A 23,254-nucleotide genomic window follows, 5' to 3' on the forward strand; every position below is an offset into this window, starting at 1 on the left:
TGCGCACGTCCTGTTAAAGTAATAATGATAAATACTCCCAGAATTCTCATTATTTCCACAGTTATCAAGCTGATAACATCTGTTTACTCAACATTTAATTTCACACCTTCTGAATTGTAAATTAGAATTTTATTCTATGGGATTCTCTTTTTCGATAGAATTGCTAAAATTACAAAAATGTAAACGTGTATGGCAGACAAGTACAGCAATAAATAAAACATACACACACACACCACGTATTGTACAAAACATTTTGATACAATATTTCCTGGCATTACCTGATGGCCCAGAAGGCACAGTCCCTAATAGGACAAAACAAAAACTAATGACACTAATATGTTGAAATGGTTTAACTACTGTAGTTGTTTCATTCAATTGAAGCTATTGTAATGCAACCAATGGGACCTGCTATTCCTAGTGTGGTCCAAGGAAGAGTGTCAAGGAGCTAGATCTCAGAAAATCTCTGCATTATCCCTAGTTTAACATTTCCCTTTGTGATTTAGCTGACAATCTGACATAAACCAGCAACATACTGTACAGGTGCAGCCACGAGTATCCGAACACTCGCCTTGGAAAATCTGGGGCAATACCCCAGTAATGCTGCAACATTTCTGTGACATTTCTGCAGACAGCCTAATGGCCCATCGGATTAACACAGCGGGGGTCCCTGGCAGTCCCATTCAAACTGACCAGGGATCCCTGCTGTGTTAATCCGATGGGCCATTAGTCTTTCTGCAGAAAAGTCAGAGAAATGTTGCAGCATTACTGGCAGATTGCCCCAAATTTTTCAAAGCAGTGTTAGAATACTCGTAGCTGCATCTGTACTGTATGCAGAGCTATAAAAATGGCACCTGTAATACTTTTTTTGAAAAGAAAACATAATTTGAATGATTTTAACAAACACGCAAAGCTGTTCATAATTCCTCCATAGACCTGTGCATACCATCTCTGTCCCACGTAAACAAGTACATTTTGGGAGCTTTACAGTGATGTGATAATAAATCAGACAAATGTACTGTAAGTATTTTTAAATCATCTTTGACCGTCTGGAAATGTTCTTTGTTTTAATTTACAATGGGAACGTTGACGTGGTGAGATTATTTGTGCACGTCAATGATAAGACTTTGAAAGGTAAGCACTCCACTCCGTGCTTGTTTATTTACTAGCAAAACACGACACAGAACAGGAAAACACTCAAAATACTCAAAAGATATCAATTAACTAATCATCATGTTTTAGGTATTCAAAATGTATAAGCATATAGTGATGAGCCATTTATTCCTTTCAGTAGAAGTCCATTTATTTATTGTAAACTATTTCTTATATTGTAGCAAGCAAGAGACTTATGGTTTCTACGTAAAAGCTCTATAAAATTGTGCACTTTGTTGAACCATTATTGAAAAACAAGCATTCTTGAAGCAATCAAGCTAAAAATGTACATGTCCTTTGAACATCTATAAATAGAGATGTGGAAAGCATTGTATGGACCAGATACACAGAGCACCATTACATCAGGGAATATAACTTCAGGTTACCTCAATAGGTAATGGACGTTATTGTCCCTGATTGTAACAGGTAAACTCTAAGCTAATTGTATGCAAAAACAACAGCCGGCGTTTAATGCATTAGCATAAGGTTAACGTTAGGTTAATTTACAACTACCATGCATTAGCTTCAAAGAACCTGACGTTAATACATGTCTTGCTTTAAGGTGGCATTAGCTAATGGGATATGCAAAGTATATTCTATTGACTTCTATTAGCATATCTCCCAGATATCTCTAGTGTGCTCCTTTTTGAGCACTGGTGTCTGTCCACGTGTTGTTTGAATGGAGGTTTCAGAAGATATATATAGAATTTGAGACTATACCTAAAATAGGTCTCAAGCTCCCCCTCTCAAAACCCATATTTTAGGGTCTGGATGGAGCTAACGTCAGGTTAAATCCCTGTGCGAACCTAAACGGCCTTTAGTGGATATGCGATGTTATGGAGGGGCACCTCTTTTGCATATCTTCAGAACTAACGGCCGGAAAGATACGTTATTTAAGGGGTGACACTGGGTTAACGTTACGCTATTTGCTTTAGTGAATAGGTGTTATGAGTATCCTAGGTAAATAGGCTTCATTTTATCTTATGTATTTGGCCCTTTATTTGTAACGGGTGACATACCATAAAAATTATTTGCGAATGTTATATCTTTAATAAAATTCTCTACTGACTTCCTCAGCTTCAATTGCTTATAGACAGAGATATTCCCCTTTTTTATATTTTATAGAAAGGCTGTTAATTAATAGGACAGCCTTATGGCATTCAAACACTTTATGTCAACATAGGTTTTTGATTTTTTATGTTTTTGTTTCACTTAAAGGGACAGAGCACCCATTGTTTTGTTATGTTTATGGACAAATAAAACCACCAGCAGATTATTTCACTAGAAGAATTGTGTTGCCTCCTTACTAACCACGGTCATCTTGCCACAAGTGGTGTCAGAAGTGGGATGCCGAACACCCTGTAAAAGGGACGGAGCTGTAAATTGAGACTGTTAGATCTTGTGCGGACTTCTACTTTCCGTATGGAGGACGTTGTGAAGGCCCTACTACAGAGCACCGCTATTCAGCAGGAAACTAACCGACAAATTGCGGACAGCATCGCTGAGGGACTTGAAAGCACTGCCGCACAACGTGAGACAAACCAGATACTTGCAGCCCAGCTTGCTGTTATCGCAGAAACACAGAGGGGGCTGGTTCAACACCTGGCCAAGATTACTATGGACTCGACCGGTGTAGCCGAGGTGCGGCCCATTGAGGCGAACCTATACGTGCAGAAGATGACGCCGCAAGATGATGTTGAGGTTTACCTCCGGTCCTTTGAGTGAATCGCTACCCGGGAAAGTTGGGCACGCTCCAAATTGGCTGGGATTATCGCATCCTTTCTACTAGGGGAAGCCCAAAAAGCATATTGGGACCTCAACGAAGAAACCCCAGCGGATTATGACTGTCTAAAAAGCGAAGTCCTTGCAAGGATTGGAGTAACTCCTGCAGTCTGTGCGCAAAGGTTCCATACTTGGAGATACCAGGAACAGACGTCACCCAGATCCCGGGAGGTGGGTCTCACAGCCAGAAAGGGGGGCTGTAAAAGTGGGAAGGGGGTCTCACAGTGGGAAGGGGGGCTGTAAAACTCCAGATCAATTGCCACCGTCCCCTTATGAAAAAACAGATTAGGACATTTCTAGGCATTGTGGGATACTACCGGCGATTTATACCCCATTTTGCAACCCGGACTGTACAGCTTTCAGACTTAGTAAAAACAAGGGCACCCGATGTGGTAAAATGGAGCAGTGGTGCGGAGACCGCATTTTAGACCTACGTACTGCGCTCTGTAGTCACCCAGATTTGGTTTCCACGGATTTTACAAAATAATTTTTTTCTGCAAATGGATGCCTCCGAAGTAGGTCTCGGAGCAATCCTGACCCAGTTTGTAGGAGATGAGGAACACCCGGTCTTGTATTTAAGTCACAAATTGTATCCCCGCGAACAAAGATACGCCACGGTAGAAAAAGAATGTTTGGCCGTAAAATGGGCAACAGACACTTTAAAGTATTACCTATTAGGCAGGTCTTTTACCCTCATTACAGACCATGCACCCTTACAGTGATGCATAGAAATAAAGAAAAGAATTCTAGGGTTACCCGCTGGTTTCTGTCATTACAACCCTTCAATTTCACAGTGCAGCATCGGCCAGGCATACTGCATGGTAATGCGGATGCACGTTCTAGGGTGCACAGTCTCAGTGCACGGACCGCTCCACACGGTAATGTTACGCTGGGGGGGGTTATATGTGACAGAGTCATAGACTCTGTATATGTTAGTAGGAGGTTGCATTATGCCTGTTTTCCAGTATGTGATGAGTTAGTTCCACTAGTTAGAGAGGCCACGGGTGATCCTAATTAAGTGAGCTCACCTACTTTAAAAAAGGGGAAGAGGAAATGCCTCTGGGGCAGCAGTCTCTCTCAGTCACTGAGAGAGGACAGAGGAGAGCTGACAGCAGACCCAGTCTGCTCAGACTTATACTGTCCCGAATGGAATAAAGCTCCCAGGTAAGGAGCCAAGTGTTATCACCAAATATTGTTGGTCTGGTCTAGTTTAGCTAACCAGCTGGGTAGATAGGCTTAACCTTGTTTAGTTAGCTTCCCTAACGGGGATAGGCTTTTGTTTTTTTATGTTTTTGTTTCACTTAAAGGGATAGAGCACCCATTGTTTTGTTATGTTTATGGACAAATAAAACCACCAGCAGATTATTTCACTAGAAGAACTGTGTTGCCTCCTCACTAACCACAGTCATCCTGCCCCAGCAGTTATACTGATTCTAGTATTTTAATTTTGTAATTGAGGATTAATATTTTTGCTATAATGGGCTTTAGTTTATTATATTGATCTTGACTGTTTGTCCCAGCTTGTGTACTCTTTCAATTTTTATTGGGCAGTCCTCGGCCAGTATGCCCAGATTCTCCAGTGGCCATCTATCACAGAATTCCATTAATTTGTTTCACGTTTCTTGGGCCCCTATACTGTAAGTCCTATATTATTTATTCTAGAACAATGTTCCAGGTAGTCTAGTATTTCTTCTAGGTCCTTGTTTTTTTCTTTCGCAGCTCATCCACAATTTGATGTATAGGGCTCAGAGCATCTTCAACTTTGCTTACTCTGGTTTCAGCCTCCTCTACCCTAGATGCGTGTGCTGTGAGTTCACCTTTTAGGTTGTACTGTATGTTGATTTTTGTATTTCGACTGGGTCTCACTCTAATTTGTTTAGTAGTTATTTTGCGACTGTTTTTGTGATTACCTGTACAGTATAACATAATCGATTAGCTATGTTTGTGTTGGTGGGGGGGAGAATTATTTCTCTCCCTGTAACTTCATGCATTGTATCTCCTACCTCGTGTGCCATCGGCCATCTTGGGGCTTTCTTTTCCCTCTTCCCTTTGTCAGTCATTTGCTGTTTGGTAGCCAGATGACCATTTTTGGAGGAATATTTCACCATAAACAAGCGATATTTTGTGTTGTCTGACGTTTAGTGTGTTATTGGGATTATAATTGTAACTGTTTATTTGAAGTTACTACAATCTTCCTATCCGGAAGCAGTGGAGCTATCTTACACACATCTTACTGCCCTGGCGGTATATTGGAAGTTCTTGCACTTGCTTATTTATGACAGTTGCTATGCTGAGGTGTGTCTAGTACCACCGTATGTGTATATGTGCAGCATGTGTATATTGTGACGGAGTCACTGTCCTTGTGGACTAGAGAGCTGGCAGAGTATCCTCCTCCCCCCTTGAAGAAGCGCCAAGCGGCGTGAAACGATCGTCGGGTGTAAGGCGAGGCGCAGACCGATGACGTCAGCCAGTTTTTGTCTTGGAGCTTGAAGACGGAGCGTGAGGCATCCCCACTAACTCACGAGTTACATCTCGGAAACGGGTGATATTTAGCGCACTATAGACACTTTGCACTCTCATGGAGTATTATGCCCCATCTTTGAGGAGTATACACTTTAAGGGCATATAGATGCAATCTGTATAGTGACGCACACTAGAAAGTCCTGGGCACACATTAGTCAGTGCATGAAGTGTAATCAGCCGGGATTACCCAAGCCCATTGGCACACAGCTGATTCACTATATACAGACTTATACTGATAAGTTCTGAATATATGCACACATATCCAATTACAGGACCGCCGTGACAGTATATTGAATACCACACTTGTTCTATATCTATACACCCATACTGGGGTTTGCCGACCTGCTCCGTCGCCGCTATCTTTAGAGATTTTAGATTACTTTTAAATCAGTTTATTAGATTTCAATTAGATGTGTATATATATATATATAGTAATAAATAATTTTTTGTTTTGTGTTTTAAACCTCCTGGTACCCATATGGTTTGATAAATAAATAATTATCTATACTCAGAGTTATAATTTAGTTGAGTGCAAACTAATGGGATTTCTTCCTGTTGGTCATCTCTGACCAATCCTACCCACAGAGTATGTAGGTTCCAGTGTGCAGGAGGTTGCATTCCTCTGGAGGAGCTTGCTGCACCTGTAACTAATTAAGCCATCACTCCTAAATGAACAGGAACTTAAGGCAGGAAGTGGCCTGCACACGAGAGATGAGATTTTCCCCAGCCAGGAGAGGGAAGAGTTTTGATCTGGTCCACCAGGTGGCAGGTAGCAAGGTCTGCTGGGAACAGCCAGGTTTCACACCCAGACAGAGGTTGGCAACGAGGGCCACCAAGCTGCGGGACACAGCCTGTCACCAAGGAACAGCGTTCCAACCCTGCAGAGGAAGTAAAGCTGTTGCAGTGTCCAGAGGGATTTGCCTAGACTTGTGTGGGCCGGGTTCCCAACACCAGATGAGGACGTAATAATAATATATTAACATTCATAATGACTTTGGTATTGCTCAGTGAGATTCTGTTTTGCAAATAGGATTGTATTTATTGGTGCTGATAACTGGCATAGCAGGCCAGCCAATAAGAGAGGAACCTGCTGTTTAATCAGTCTCCAAAGAGGAGTAGGCGCTTGTTTTATGATTTGTTTTGCTTTAAAGGGACAGTGTACCCATTCTTTAGTTATTATTGTGGACCAATAAAACCACTGCAGTTAAAGCCTAACACTGTGTTGGACTCTTACTTACCCCGCCGCGAGGCTGTCCTGCTACAATATATAATTTAAAAAAAAATGTAAAGTAGATACACCTGAGAAAAGCACAAATGATCAAAATGGGGGGGGGGGGGCGAGAGAGAGAGAGAGACTTCATCCACACACCAGATACGTATTAAATGTGTATTAAATACTCCAATGTTTCGGTCTGCCCTGTTGATGCGCCCATAGCTGGACTGAAACTTTGGACTATTTAATAGACATTTTGCTTGTGAAACTTTAGCCTGGAGTGCCTGGTCATTTTCGACGCATCTGGTGCATAGGCGAAGTATCTTTTCTCTCTCTAAAAAAAGGAGGAAGTGCTTCTATTCCTTTTTTTGTTTCTAGCAGTTCTGGATTGGTAGTCCATTAGAAGTAGCTGAGTCTCCTATTAAACCCATCCTTGGCAACATTCCATTGCTTGACTTAATTATCCTGACCACACTTTTTACACAGTTAGTAGTTTCAATTGTGAAACTTTAATCACATTCACCTAAATATTTGATTTATCGCTGATTCACTTTTTGTTGATATATATATATTATTATTTTTTACGCTCATGCACTTACATGATACATTTTAGTCATTTTTTGCTTGATTTGGTCGCTCTTGTTTTGTGCCACACAAGTATTCGACTCCTATTCTATTACGTAGTGCCTTTTATATGTATGCATTTCTGCCATATAGCTTGTTGCTTTGAAACCTACAGTAATCGAAACTGATTGTGGCTATTCTAGTAAATCGATCCTGGTAGATTGATACACCATAGATTCTAGAGAATCTAGACTATAGTTATAGGATGATCTCTGAACTTAAATCTGTCATGTTGCATCAATTGAGTATCATAATATGTTTTAAATCACAATTCATCATGTTATTTATTCAAAACACTCACTTACTGTGATTCTTAAATGCTGGCACCCCATACACTTCCACTGTTTACTGTTTGGACCATGGGGAGGGTCCTTAGTCTTGTTTACCACTGCGAAATACATTTGAGAAACCTTCCTCTCCTGATTGATGTGCTGTCTGACCTACATTTGTATGTATTTTAACTACATATTCACAAATGGTGAGTTTTGTCTTTGAAGCAAATATTATTGAACTATACATGACATAGAAACCATAGTGTTACAATCGAACTTCAAAGAACTGCACATATTGTTGTCAATATCATTCAATTCAATTACAATCCAATCTTCCAGGCGTGGAATGGATTCCCCAAGGTATTTGAGCACTTACATGATAATTAATTTTGATACACTGAAATAAGAGTAATTGGAATAAATGTGCTCCAAGCATATAAGTGTAAACTTGAAAGATCAATGAACTAATATTACATGTGCAGTAAGTGAAATCAATTTCATGGTCTTACTTTAATGCCAAATGAGATTTTTGCCTTGAAAAACAATAACATTGATGCTTATTAGAAATATATCTCTGATAACTTCAGAGTACTGTATATTTCATACAGTATGACAAATGCAGCTCCCAAAATATATTTTAACAAAACACTTATTTGTCCAACCCAATGGTTTTCAACCCATAAGGACTGTATTCTCTAGATTTTAAGCTCTCACAAGTAGAAATGGGTGAATCCGCCCAAATCCGTTTCCCGGATTTTCTCGCATCCCCCACCCCCCAAATTCGTTTTGCAGTTTAAAAGCCATGGATGGATTTGATCGTTTTTTTAATCCATGCAGATTCATCAACATCCGCCATTGAATACAATCCGTTGATGGATTTGTAGAATCCAATCAGCGGATTCAGCAATCCGTTGGTGGAGTCTTAAGAATTCGGCAACAGATTGCTGAATCCCCGGATTGGATTCTACAAACTTGTCCATGGGTTGTGGAATCCGCGAAATCTATTGGTAATAGTAATAACAAATCCGCCAAACGCGAATCTGGTGCTGATCCAAATGTGCCCCAAAATTGCACCGATCTCTACTCACGAGTAGTGTTCTCATTATTTCTTGTGCTTGCGCTTGTTTGTCATTCTGTTTGTGTTATTTATATTCCTCTGTACTCCCATTGTACTGCGTTGCGGAATATGTTGGTGTTTTACAAAAGACGATAATAATAATACTATTTTTTATGCGCTTATTGTTATAGGTTTTTAACCATTAGAACATACTTCTGTGTCGTATAGGACACAAATAATTGTGTACACTGCCACTGTTATTTGTTTCTTATTTGTTTTCACAGATGAGAGGCTACTGAGTTCTCCTATTACGGGGAGTGGATTTTCCCTCCCCTGTACAAGATGGCATTGCATTCCAAGGTGAATACAAGATCACGCGACTCAGCGTCAAATTAATGGTGTAATCAAATGAGGACCATGATGGACAATGCATCCACCGACATTATGCTGCATAAAACAATGGAATGCAGACAGACAGAGCTTCGTCCTTGTCCAATGTGACTGTGACAGGGCTGCTTGTAAATTTTTGTTTAAGAAAGTAAAATGCATATTTTTCCGTACAATCAGTGCACCACTTGTCCGTGTCTTTTCTGTTTCCTTTTTGCTGGGCCCAGCTATCGTTTCTCTATTTTTCCCAAAACTTTTCTAACTTTTCATTTGGTGTCCTGATGGTAGTAAAATAAATGCAGGAATTGTTTATTTTCTTGTTACACAGTACTTAAAATATTTTATCTGTGCTACTGTAGATGTAATTCTAGCAGGAATAAATGAAGGGAGTTAATTCCCAGGTATAAAGATAGACAAAATATAGTGGTAGTTTAGTGTTTGCTGTTTCTTGGGCAGTGTCTATTAGGCTGAGGCCCCAATACCTACGCTGCACACGCGCCCGCGAGACTGGCAGCGCATGCAGCCGATTCCCCGGTCTGCAGGGAGCTGCAGACCAAAAGACCGGGGGGGGGGGCATGGCGAGGGAGTGACGGGGCGTGGCCATGACGTCACCCGGCAGGTTCGCCCTCATTGGCTGAACCGCCGTGGGGCGTGGCTTAGCGCTCCATAGCGAGTCCTGCTCTCAGGAGCAACTCGCGCCACAGCGCTGCGGCCCCCCCTCGCAGCGGGCCCGGCGCCATTGAGGGGAGGGCTCTAGTCCCTGCAGCGTCTGCCACAGCGGGCGCTGCAGTAGCCAGAGGGGTCCAGCCCTTAAAAGGAAAGGGATTTAATACATGGTGGATTATACCATTGTAGGTGTTTAAAGTAAGGAAGGTGATTCTGCAATGGTTTGAATTCTCACTTTGCAAGAGTAAAATAACTTACTTATAATATTCGCTTATGTTTGGCTGTAGGGTACTGTATACTTAATGCCAAGTGTATTATGGTTTCTAAGTTGTTTATGTTTTGAAATGTTTCCCCTGTGTATTTGGCTAAATTTGGTTTAGTCCTGGAATGAACCAGGTGTCTGGTACTATATAAGGAGGGATCAGTTGAAAGATCGGTGCGGGTGGAGGTGAGGGTGAGGGTGAGGGTGGGGGTGGGGGTTGGGGTTGGACTTCACTGCAGCTGTCCTTCAAGTTTCAGTCTTTCCAGGATATGCCGCTTCTGCCTCCTTAAAGAGCTGTTTTTTGAAAGTCCAAATAAAGGAAGGGGGGTTATGAGCTTTAAGAAACCCTGCAATCCATACGGTACTTCCAACCAGGTTTTTCTAGTTTGCTGTTTTTTTCATTTTGTTTTTGTGATCCGATTCGTTCTGGATCTCAAGCCCCAAACTGTGGAAGGAATTTCTGTCCTGGTCTATCAACTAATGCTTGTCACTGACTGACTTACTGACTTTTTCTTGCAAGGACACAACCTCCCACAGTGACCTCCTAATATGTTATGCAATAGCAATAGGCCCCATAAAAGAGAGGACATTGATATATATACACCACAATGATTATTCAACTATCAAGACCAAGAGAGGATCATGGGCTTCAGGCAAGATAAAAGATCATTCATCTAGGGATGCAGATGGTATCAGTTTAAATGTAGGCCATCACCTGGTGTTAAGGCAGCGCTAATATCCAAATGTGAATGGTATTTTTTAGACAATACGGTATTAACTCAGTGAAAATAGACTCAATTCCTGTTTCAGTCACGTCACATTATTTCCCATGAATTAATGAATCTGTGTCTTAATCTTACCAATTGAGCTCCAGATTTTTTCAGATATTCACAGGCAATGGAAGTGTTTGTTAAATAGACTTGCATTTATGTGGAAATGGAAAATACTAGGATGGCTGCTTCTCCTATTTTACATTCTGCCGCTGTGTTAAACACATTGTCTTTGATTTGATTCTAAGAAGGTTCACTTGTCAGTCTACGATACTGTATCTGTAGAAAACCCTTTACAGTTACAGCAATGCTTATTATTTCTGATGAAGCTATTTTCCAGTCATTTAGTTGTCATAATGACCTAAGTGAACCATTACAGTAACATTGTCTGAAACGGCTGTTTCCAATATTTTGTTGCAATTGTGAAACGCTGAAGGCAATTAAAGAATGTCCTAGTCGAGTTGTTTGTTTGGCCAACAAATTGTAAGCTACAATTGAAACTGATTACATTTATCAATGATGTCCTTCAATCAATGAGCAAACCTTTGTGTTGTGTATATGGGCACCTTGAGGGTTCATGAAACCATTTCACCAATTGTATAGATATTTCTATTTTTCACAGAGAACAGATTGAATGAGTAAAACAAATAGCTTAACTGTTATAATCAACAGTAGCAACAACAAGAAAATGTGGTACATTATTTGAATAAATCATTACTATTTATAGCGCTATAAACCATTTAGCCATCTTTTAACTCCCCGATGACAAAATAAATATACGGTAGAGTATAGATGTAACATAATGTATTGCACATTTGACTGAAGGGTTTATTCCAAATCAACCACACAGCAACAAATCAGGCTATCTTCATCCAAAATACTCAGTTGACATCAAAGGACATTTTGGCTTAAAACATTCTGATTGGCCGCGTTGGTTGACGTGAAATAACCCACTAAGGCCTGGACACATCACGCTGAAAATCCTATTAGGCACATTTGACTAAAGTGATTATTACTATTTTTGTAACTGTATATATTTTTGGGTTAATGCCCCCAAACCACTCAGCAACATTTGGCTAATAGGGATCTTGGGCAGTGGGAGGCAGGGGGTATGTTTGTTGTTGGGGTAGGGGTAGTTGCTCTGCCAAGAGTGGTAAGGCCTCCCAGGAGAGGTGATGGTGGGTGGTGGGACAGGTTAACCCCACGGTTATCTTAGTGCTCATTAAAGGATTGCATGGCAATGCTTTACTACCAACTAAGGTGGGCAACAGGGTTAGGCATTTTTTATTACATATTAACTCCTTTGGTGCCTGAGGTATACCTTGGTAACCACAGGTATCAAAAAGTTTAATGTTATTTCTATCATAGGCTTCTGTAATAATAGTTACATGATTTTGGTTTAATATCGCACCCACTAAATTATTACTGCAATTTTTATGTATCCCAAGTTAAATTGCGGTAATATCGCTCAGAATTTTGTTTTTGGCGTGTGCGATATTAACTACACTTTTACAAATTTGATGTATCCAGACCTCTGCGCTGATACAGTGGTGATTATGTTAATGGGAGCCAGTGTGGTTCGTGTCCAGTCTAACTCTAGCTTTCAAACTGTCTGATGGATTACTAAGTGATCATATCTCAATGTAACTACTTTGAGGGACAAGAGACCCATTAATAGAATCTGACATTTTTAAATGAGTACAAGAATGATGCCCCAAGAGACAATAAATATATTATGTTACTGAACTTTTGCTTTTCGGCCATGATGCTGGGGACAGTAAACCTTGCTATCTCTATATGATTCAGCATTGGATAAACAAAAGTGGAGTCACCAAGTCAAGGTAAGACCCCAATGGGTATGATTAAATTTATGAGGGAGTTTGATGAGCAATTGCATGACCTCAAGAATAGAGCGCTAGTGACACACTTTACTAGTTGTTGGGTTGCCTGGTTGTGTTAGTTCAAAGATGGGGACTTTACCGACTGTACGTTAAATTACTTGACCAGGAAAGATGCTTTGCCACTTACCCCTTGATGATACCCTAGACCTGCCTTGCTGGTTCACTTCTTTTGATCTTGCACGTGTCTACTGACAAGTGGTGGTGCACAAGATAAAGCTAACACAGCGTTTGCTATCCAACAAGGATTGTATGATTTCAGTGTGATGCCCTTTGGGATCTGTAATGTGCCCAGTACCTTTCAGAAACTAATACATGTGGTGTTTGCTGATCTACAAGGGACTTCTTTTTCTTAATTATATAATTCTTATTGGGACAATGTTTGAGGAGCGCATTTATATATTAGAGTAAGTGAAACTAAGGGCAGCTAGCCTAGGTTAATTTGGCAAAGTGTCATTGTTCTGAGAGGGTGAATTACCTAGGCCACATGATCTTTACTAATGGAGTAAAAGCAGTGAACATGTGAACAGCTCTTTAGAACGTGACAGAGGTTTAGTGTTTCCACTTATTACAGACACTTCATAGTCGGTTTTGCATTAGTTATCAGTCCCTTGCATTAACATATAGAGAAGAGAATTAAACGTGTATGATTCAAACTGTCAGGAGGCTAATGCCACTAACCTGAAAGAACTGCTAGCTGTTAAGTCTATGCAAAACTTTCATTTCCTCCTGGGGAAATGTTTTAACTTGAGGTTTGATCACAGCTTGCTTTGCTGGCTTCAGAATTTCAACAACCCAAAGGATAATAGTTCAAATGGTTCAAACATACAGCTGTGTTTGATTATCAGGTTGTACAGTACACTGCCCAGGACAAAAATTCATACAAATGCTGATGCCCTTTTGAGATGTCCAGAGCTGAGAGAGCTAGGAGTGGTTGAATGCTAGGCAACCCGAGACAAAGTAAATGTTCCAGTGGGGAATGTAGCTAACAATTAGCTGGGCTCAGCTGTTTTGGATGTTAGTGGCTCCTCCCACCCAAGGGTTTAAAGCTCGCCACTCCCCACTTTCCAAGTAAGCAGGTTTTCTTTTCATGCAGCTGGTTGTGACAGGTTCAATGCCAGGACCATCATCCCTCTAATTATAGAGGTAAATAAGGATTTTAATCAGTTAGTGTTGGGACCTGCGAACTGGTCATGCCTTGTAAGTGGCTCGCAGGCTTAAACGCTTTGGCCAAAGGGTTAACTAAATGACCTTTTTTCAAGAGATATATAGATATGTCACTGTATTTTTGTCACATGATGTTGCTCTGGACTTGTTTGTTTCTTGTTTGATACAATAAGCCACGCCCAGTAGCACTCCTTTTGACACATACTGTATATATATATATATATAGTGGTAATTTTGGGGGGATTCTGAGAGCTTGCTGGGTATCTGTGGGAATGTAGCTAAGCCTAAACTGGTTAATTTAAAGACTGCACATAAACTGGATGCGCATACAGTATTTCCATGTTGAAGAAATTTAAAGAGTATCAAGGTGAGTTTTCTCCAGAAACCAAATAGGCACCTGCTGCCATTAATCCCAGAGCTCCTGGAATAACATTTTTCAGTCAAGATATTCTTCAAATTGGACATTAGAGGGGTGCACAACCTGGTCTGAATGCATCCAGGAGATGAGTGTAAGATGACCTTCCAAATGAGGTTACATAGTTACATAGTTACATAGTTACATAGTAGATGAGGTTAAAAAAAGACATACATACAGTACATCAAGTTCAACCTATGCTAAATTTAGACAACAGATAGTTTATCCCTATATCTATACTAACTTATTGATCCAGAGGAACGCAAACAAAAAATTCCAGTGTCATATCATCCAATGATAAGGAGAAAAATAAATTTATACCTATTCAAAAAGAGTTGAATCTGCAAATACCAGGTAAACAGAGTACTCTTTCAGGTAAAGGCAGTGATAGGAGCCACCATTGTGGTGAACCCTCTGTGGCAGCGTGGCCTCACGGTACAGTCAGTAAGAGTCCAAACAATGTGTGGGGCTTTAACCTTCAGTGGTTTATTCGCCACATTACAACAAATAATAGGCACACTGTCCCTTTAAGGCAAATCAAACCTACTCCCCTTTGGGAGACTAACTACAGATGCAGCAGCCATTATTTTAACAAATCACGCGGTGTATACCTCGGAATACCCATGTCATGGCGCGGGATTTCTTCCAACTGTATTGTTTTAAGACGCGAGTACAGGCGAGTGCATAAAATGGCATTTTAGTGTTCTGGCTTTTAAACTGTAAGGAATCCGCTCCACGGTTTACTGGTTACCTTACCTTGCAGACCGGTGCAGTTCTGGAACAGCTTTCCTGAGGTTTGCTGCAGCCTGGATTCACTCAAAGCAATACACACTCCCTCTGGTATCTACTGCAGCTGTGCAGCCTTTCATTGCAAACTATACTTGCATTCACTCATTAGGGGCAGTACCTTCACACCCCCGCCGGGGATTGGCCCGCTGCCCTTTAAGTATTGCTTGCCCATAATGCTCCTGGCCGAGCATAGTCCTAACTGGATGTCAACTGTTTTGCCACAAGCTCTCGCTTGTTCTCCTTTGCTGATACCAGGTTCCGTCCTGCGTCCTTCAGCTTCCTTCAAGCCGCTTGTTCTCCAATGCTGATTCCAGGTTACGGCCTGCATCCTTCAGCTCCCTTCAAGCCGCTTGTTCCCTTATGCTGATACGGAGGTATTCCCTGCGTCCTTCAGCTTCTGTTCCCCTGTGCTGAAGCAGAGGTTTCGTCCCTGCGTCCTTCAGCCTCCTGGATTCCTGCACTAAAGTAGAGGTTTCGTCCCTGCGTTCTGCAGTCTCCTGGATTCCTGCACTGAAGCGGAGGTTTCCCTGTATCTACAGCTTCCTGGTTCCTGGGGCCTACTCTTTCCCTAATATAGAGAGGCCGTGTCCTGGTTCCTGCGCTGAAACAGTGGATTCCCTTGCCCGCTCAGGACTTTTGCGCTGTAGCACTGGTGCACCCGTGCAGCAAGACGGTGTGCTATTCTGGTCTGCCTACCATCTCCTGTGACCAGCACCATGGGCCATGGTCATCGCTCGCGCAAAGGCCAACCCCGCTCTCCTAAGCTGAAGCGGGTCTCTCCTATCTCCTTATTGCCGAACTCCTGCATGGACAATGTTTATCCTGACGTCTCCTGTTCTGACCCTGGCTTGTACAACGACGACGCTGTCTTCTCCAATCCTGATCCTGCGACATATGACTACGAACTGCGCAATCCGGATCAGCCTGCGCGGTCTCAGGTCGGTGCTTTTACAACCCCACCTCAGCCTCGCGGTCCGGTCCTGGTTTGTGGCGAGCAGAACCCTGACAGTATGCTCGGCCCTACAAACTCGGACCCCGCTGAGGTGTGGGTTGGTAAGTTTTTTCCTAAAAACCTGTCCCAGCCTGTAGACCAGTCCCAGTTTGAGAATAATTATTTGTGCGATATAATACCTCTGATGGAAGATCCGTTTATGTTGGAGGGCTTGACTCCCTTGCAAAAGAAATGCCGTAATAATCTGGTTTATAAGGCTTACTGCCTCAGAGACTTAAAACAGTATCTGGCCAGTGTTTTGGTCATTGCTAACATTGCTTGCTCCCCTGATTTCCCTTTAACTGGGGAGGAGCTGAGTCCTGTGGAACTGGTCAACGCCTGTAGTACACTCAATGCCCTGGCTTTATCTTTGGACATTCCTGTAGTACTCCCGGAACCTTCCGTCATGGTGGCTCTCGCTCACGAGACGCTGCATTTACTTTCCCGTGCATTGGATGATTGCTTGTTAAAACAGGATCGTCTCTTAGCCGCTCACGCCGTCGTTTGGCGGTATCCCTCGGCTACCAGTCCTGTTGCTAAACCGGGGGACGTATCTCTCTCTCCGGGAGAGGACCAAACGGAACTATTACCAATATCTCCCAACGTAGTAACTGCCACAGTCCCAAGCTCTGATTGTATGCCCGGGTTCCCTGACACTAATGATATGTCTACATTAACCCCTGCCGATCAGTCCTGTGAGGTCCCCTTGGAGAACACATATGTGTCACTAACTAACACTAAGGTTCTTGTATCAGAGAATAAGTCCCTTAGTTCTCCTCTTTCTAGCTTTGAATCCCTCTCTCTAGGTCTTGAGGGTTTTCCAGCTTTAAACTCTGCTAGACAGTCCTGTGCGCTTTCCCCGTCAGAGAAAGAATCCCTAAGTTCTGTTCCCAGGGTTATTTCTGTATTAACCTCTGTGGGGCAGCTCTCTGAGTTTCCTTTGGTAAATCCCTGTTCTCTGTCAGCCACAGTCACGCCCCTAGCTTCAGACGAGAGATTCCTGCGCTCTTCTAATACAGAGAAAAGGTTACCTATGTATTACTCTCAGGCATTGTCTGCATTAACCCCTGTAAATTCTTGCTGCCTCCAAGTTAATGCCTTCGTTGTAGCCTCAGAGAATGAGTCCACAAGTCAGACAGCAGAGGTTGCATTGAGGGATTCCCATAACCGTACGGAGTCTCTAGATATTCTTTGCTATAAATCCCCTGCTTCAGCTCAAGTTTCCGCAGTTTCGTCTCCGGAGACTTCGGCTAAAGTCCTGGTTCCTGTTAAATGTATTCAGGAGTCAGGTTTTTCCCTAAGCTTAGTCGCAGAGTTCCTTCTCCCGGGTATTTCACTGAACCAGCCTGTCGCCCACATAGCGGTGATCCCTGCTTCAGCGCATAGTTCCCACATTATGGAGTCTGCAGTAAGTTCTGGTTTCCCAGACATTCCTTACCAAATACCTACTTCAGAGACCAGTACAGTTATGATTAACCCCCATGTACTGTCTGAGTTCTCCTCCTCTTTAAGCTTAGGGTTAAAGGCATACAGTAGTCTGTATGTCTCTCCTGGGGTTCATATTGTGTTCCCAGGAATGTTTGCGGACGCACGGTTTTCTCCCAAAAGTGACGCTTTTTCATATAGATCAGTAAAAAGCTTGCACACTGTTTCACTTTTCGCTGAATTGTGTCTTTCTAGTTTTGAGACTCTGAGAGGTAATGATTCTCCTTCTGATTCTGAGGCTCTTTCTATAAGGGGTATCCTGTCTGGGGGCTCTCCTGATTTCTCTCTCCAGGCTAATCCTTTGGGGATCAGCATATCTGCGGTCACTCCCTTAGTACTGTCTGAGGACACCATGCACATATTACAAGTCCTGGGGTTTAAATCTGAGCTTTTTAGCTGTCCTGCCTTTGCTGAAACCCAGTCCCTCAGTACTGTGTCTAAATATGTCCCAGCAAACATGGGGTTACTCGGGGGGGAGATTAAAGCTCCTGTCTTAAAGGGTATTTTTTCTCACATGTCCAGCAAATTTAGAATCTCAGTAAGTGTTTCTATGTCACTTATCAATACATCTGATTTTTTCTCTAATCAAACCCAGATACCCTCACTATCGGTTAGGAGTCCTGTGATCAGAGATTTTGCACTAGAAAACACACCAATTCATGTTTTTGTCAGGTTAGGTACCCCTGTGGTTAGGGCCATTGCAGTTTTAGAGAAGACTCTTTGTACTCCTAAGGTGCATGTCATTAAGAGTTTTCATAGTTCATACTTGCTGCTTGTTGATTCTCAGGGCCCTGTCACTGAGGTACAGACTTCAGCTTCTGATGTTAGCTTCCCTCCCACCACTACCCTGGCTCTGCCTTTTTCTCAAGCTACTGATTTGAAGATCCCAAGGTCTATTCCTGATTCACTGACAATATTATCTCCCAATGAAGATTTCCCACTATTGGAGAGCTCTACTGTTGTTTGCTTCTCTGCTCCTGCTAAACCATGGTTTTGTCCCTCTGAATTTTCAGTGGCCCCTGTTATTTCCTCTCAGTTGGAAATACTCTGTACGTATCCCAAGATTTCGGTCCCTATGCCTGGTTTACTGCTTGCCTTGTCACCTTCCATACCAATACCGGGAGATGCTTCTAACCAGCCTATACCCTTACTAACCATTACCTGGGAACCTTCTAGAGGAAAAATTCCTCGCAAATTCCAACATGCAGTGGTCAGCCAAGACTTTTTCTGTTACAAAGTTTCTCTTGGTGTATTCGATCAACTATCAGGCCCGCTGATCCAAGATTCAGGTTTCTTTTTTAAGGACTGGGCTTTCAGTTGGGGTTCTTCTACCGTTTTTGCTCTGGAACTCTCTGGTTCTTCACAGCCCTGGATTTCCAAGACATTTTGCGAGGCAAGCCATGTACCAAGGATGTTTCCTCCATCAATCTTATATCCTAGAACTGTACTCACCAAAGAACTGCTCGTTTACGGATGCCCTTTCTACCTAAAGAATTTTAGGAACTACTCAATGTCCCCAAGGCCCATGGATGGTCCTGTCTGGCCACAGTTCTCACCGGGGGGTTGGGGTACACTAAGGACTAACCACGAGTCTCTGGAGTACGACTCTAGCCCCAATCCTAGACGGTTCAGCAACAATTCCCGGGCCTCCAACTCTATGAGTGCTCATGTTCGCCCGGAGGTCTCGCGTGAAGGGGGGGGTACTGTAAGGAATCCGCTCCACGGTTTACTGGTTACCTTACCTTGCAGACCGGTGCAGTTCTGGAACAGCTTTCCTGAGGTTTGCTGCAGCCTGGATTCACTCAAAGCAATACACACTCCCTCTGGTATCTACTGCAGCTGTGCAGCCTTTCATTGCAAACTATACTTGCATTCACTCATTAGGGGCAGTACCTTCACACCCCCGCCGGGGATTGGCCCGCTGCCCTTTAAGTATTGCTTGCCCATAATGCTCCTGGCCGAGCATAGTCCTAACTGGATGTCAACTGTTTTGCCACAAGCTCTCGCTTGTTCTCCTTTGCTGATACCAGGTTCCGTCCTGCGTCCTTCAGCTTCCTTCAAGCCGCTTGTTCTCCAATGCTGATTCCAGGTTACGTCCTGCATCCTTCAGCTCCCTTCAAGCCGCTTGTTCCCTTATGCTGATACGGAGGTATTCCCTGCGTCCTTCAGCTTCTGTTCCCCTGTGCTGAAGCAGAGGTTTCGTCCCTGCGTCCTTCAGCCTCCTGGATTCCTGCACTAAAGTAGAGGTTTCGTCCCTGCGTTCTGCAGTCTCCTGGATTCCTGCACTGAAGCGGAGGTTTCCCTGTATCTACAGCTTCCTGGTTCCTGGGGCCTACTCTTTCCCTAATATAGAGAGGCCGTGTCCTGGTTCCTGCGCTGAAACAGTGGATTCCCTTGCCCGCTCAGGACTTTTGCGTTGTAGCACTGGTGCACCCGTGCAGCAAGATGGACCAGCACCATGGGCCATGGTCGTCGCTCGCGCAAAGGCCAACCCCGCGCTCCTAAGCTGAAGCGGGTCTCTCCTATCTCCTTATTGCCGAACTCCTGCATGGACAATGTTTATCCTGACGTCTCCTGTTCTGACCCTGGCTTGTACAACGACGACGCTGTCTTCTCCAATCCTGATCCTGCGACATATGACTACGAACTGCGCAATCCGGATCAGCCTGCGCGGTCTCAGGTCGGTGCTTTTACAACCCCACCTCAGCCTCGCGGTCCGGTCCTGGTTTGTGGCGAGCAGAACCCTGACATAAACACCTGAAATTGACACAGTAGCACAGTAATGTAAACATTACAATTCACTCATTTCATTGCATTTAATTGTACAGAATCCATGAAATTCAAACAAAGCAACCGTGATAAACATGTGCCTGGGGTGATTGGTGGCATTCATGCCGCATGGAGTACAGCAGCACACATGAAAATGGTGTAGTGATTTGTTTCAATAACGGCTGCTGCCTCAGTAACAAGCATGTGCCTAGCTATCCACCTGGGTAGGTAGCCTACTTCCAGTTTAACACTGCTGTTCAACTGTGATATAAATGTAGCCATGCTGTAAAATGGCTGCAGTCATCTCTCCTGCTGACAGTAAGGCCTGGTAAGTTATGGGCATGCCAGCAGTAATTATGGAGGTTTGCCCTCACACCCTGGTGAGGTGCCCTATGTATGGATGGGAGTGGTCACATGCTCTGAATCCATAATTAGTGATGTCAGAGTTGTGTCAGCCCCCAGAGGATACATAAGGCACAGCACTGATCAAAAGTTAGTTGTTGAGAAGTGGTTGCTAAGCTGTTGAAGGGTTCGGTTCTGCAATGTTATGCAAGTAGTTAGACACTGCAAAGTGATGAGACTGTGACCAGGGACCTGGCACAGAAAAGACATCCCTGCGGGGATAGGGAATCCCCAAATCAAAGACAGAGACATACCTTTCATAGGGAAGCAGCTGAATGATTATGTGTGGCTAGAAGATCACTGTGAGGGGCAGTTAGCCCACAACCGTCAATAAAGATGTTCCTGATTAAAGACACTCTCGTGTGTAAGTGTGGAGTTATTGCACAGAGCAGAGCACCACGGAGGAGTTCCTCACCAGGACCATCCCCAAGCGACAGCAGGGATCCTGATGAGGTGGAGGCGCTGCACTGGATCTAGGTAGGACTCAAGCACACTACCTCAGCTGCCTGTCTGGGTTGGCAATCCCCAACACAACATCATGCGGGAGACTCAGGAGTCCTGTTGCCAACAGGTGCACCACCAGACATCACACTGTAATGGGGACTGGTTAGACCACAGGGGCCAATATGAGATTGGGTGGGTCAGGCTAGTCCAGAAAACCCTTTACATACACAAGAGAGAGTCCTTTGCTTTGAAATGCTGGGGAATTCCTCCCAGTGTATCCAGGTAATTCCTCTGTAACATCACAGTTTGGCTCACTCAGCAGGGTTGGAACGCTGGTTTCTTGTATACCAGGGCCGTGTCCAGTGGCTTGTTTGCACTCATGTTGATTCTCTATCTAGGTGTGGGTCCCAGAATACCCTGCTTCCTGCAGGCCTGGGGAGCCAGAGCAATCAGTGTCCTTCCTGGCTGGGAAAAATCTCTTTCTGCTGGCAGCTTACTGACATCCTTATAAACACCTTTTTTAGTCAGGAGTTTTCTTTATTAACTGCAGATGCAGCTAGCTTCAAAAGAGGATTTTAACTGCCTGCATGCTGGAAAGTATGCATCCTGCAAGCTCTCTCCAACCTGCACAGACAGTGACTATCACACCCTCATAACGTGCCAATAATAGCTGGCAGATTCTATAAAACGCTGCACACATTTGACGTCTGTCAGTATAAGCCACACTTGCATGGCTTTTACTTTATTTACAAATCCCAAAAACCAGTTGCATTCAAACTCGTATTTCTCGACTTTTGCATAGAGGTTATGCTGACCAAGCTGTTCCAGTATATATACAAACACAAACAGCTCTACCCTCTTGGCAAGTAACAAAGAATCTTAAAGATGAGCATCAGTGAAGGTGGCCATGAGGAATCCCTAATTCCTTCAACAATATACAAAATTAAGCAAATTGTGCACAGTACTCAAACAGAAACAATCTCACTAATGTGCCTAAAATGCACACAATGAGAGAGCCATCAGTACACAATCTGTAGTACAACACACACAGCACAGCTATAAGTCTAAGTTCTACACAGAAGAACTAGTTATAATGAACCTAGCTGCTGCAAACCAGAGTATGCAGGAGCCAATCAATTACTCTAATTGGGATACTGGTTTCGGCCATTAAAACTACATTAGCATATGATGCTTATAATACTATTCTCTATATTGAATAAGAGTAATTGATTGGTGGGCATGTTTGGGTATATATAGTAGAGCATATCCACCTTAGAATCCCTCCCTGACGAAGAAACCCACGATTAGGAGTTTCGAAACACGTTGGACATTTTGGCACAGCGAGGACACTGTAGCAGTGAGTACCAGCGGTAACGTCAGCAGAGGAGCCGATCGGCAAGACTCCGGAAGCATTGAGCCCGGAAGGTGGATCTCCTCGAGGTTACTGACGCGATACACCCAACTGCGAGCGGTGAGCTCCAGCTAGAGACCATTTCATATTAAGGCACATGTCCTAGTCACCTTTGGTGAATAGGATTCCAATTTTTCCACTCGGCGGAGCATCGTTTTATTGGAGTGCCAGGAGCACTCAGTGTATGTTTTTTACTGTTTGATGTACATTTGTGTACACTATTTTATTCATATATTCCTCCATTTTGGAGTATTAAATTGCTCTGTCATTACATGCGATGTGATGTTTTTTGGGTAACGCACTATTGTAGTGGTTCTCCACATTTTTGTCTCCCTTCTCTTGAGGTAATCATTTTCAGGACACGGGACAATTTTCCACAGTCTTCCTTCAGTCATATAAGCTGCTTCTATCCTCAGCGCCACAAGAGGTTAACCATTCTCAGTTCCATTACTGGTTGTGAGATAACCAGATTGACTTTTTGGTCAGCTCATTGGACTCTTTTTGGACTCAAGTGCACAGGTCGATTTATTTATTGTCGCGAGTGCTATTTTGCACTAATTTTTCACTCAAGTATAGATATAGGATAAAGTATCTGTTGTCTAAATTTAGCATAGGTTGAACTTGATGGACGTATGTCTTTTTTCAACCTCATCTACTATGTAACTATGTAATATAGTATATTAGTGAAATACAAGGGGGTTAAGTAAAATACAACCCGTTTGATAAATGGGAGGTGCTGCCCCAAAAAAACCTTTCCTGGGTCAAAAAGACAGATAAA

At 43.1% G+C, this 23,254-nt stretch overlaps 1 protein-coding gene across 1 annotated transcript in view; it reads right to left on the reverse strand.

Moving 5' to 3' along the window:
- Positions 1-23,254, reverse strand: part of ADAMTS12 (ADAM metallopeptidase with thrombospondin type 1 motif 12) — a 609,209-nt gene that overhangs the window by 163,887 nt on the left and 422,068 nt on the right. The gene's annotated exons all lie outside the window — the stretch shown is intronic.

Source organism: Ascaphus truei, chromosome 1 (assembly GCF_040206685.1).
Source record: "Ascaphus truei isolate aAscTru1 chromosome 1, aAscTru1.hap1, whole genome shotgun sequence".
Lineage (NCBI taxonomy): Eukaryota > Metazoa > Chordata > Amphibia > Anura > Ascaphidae > Ascaphus > Ascaphus truei.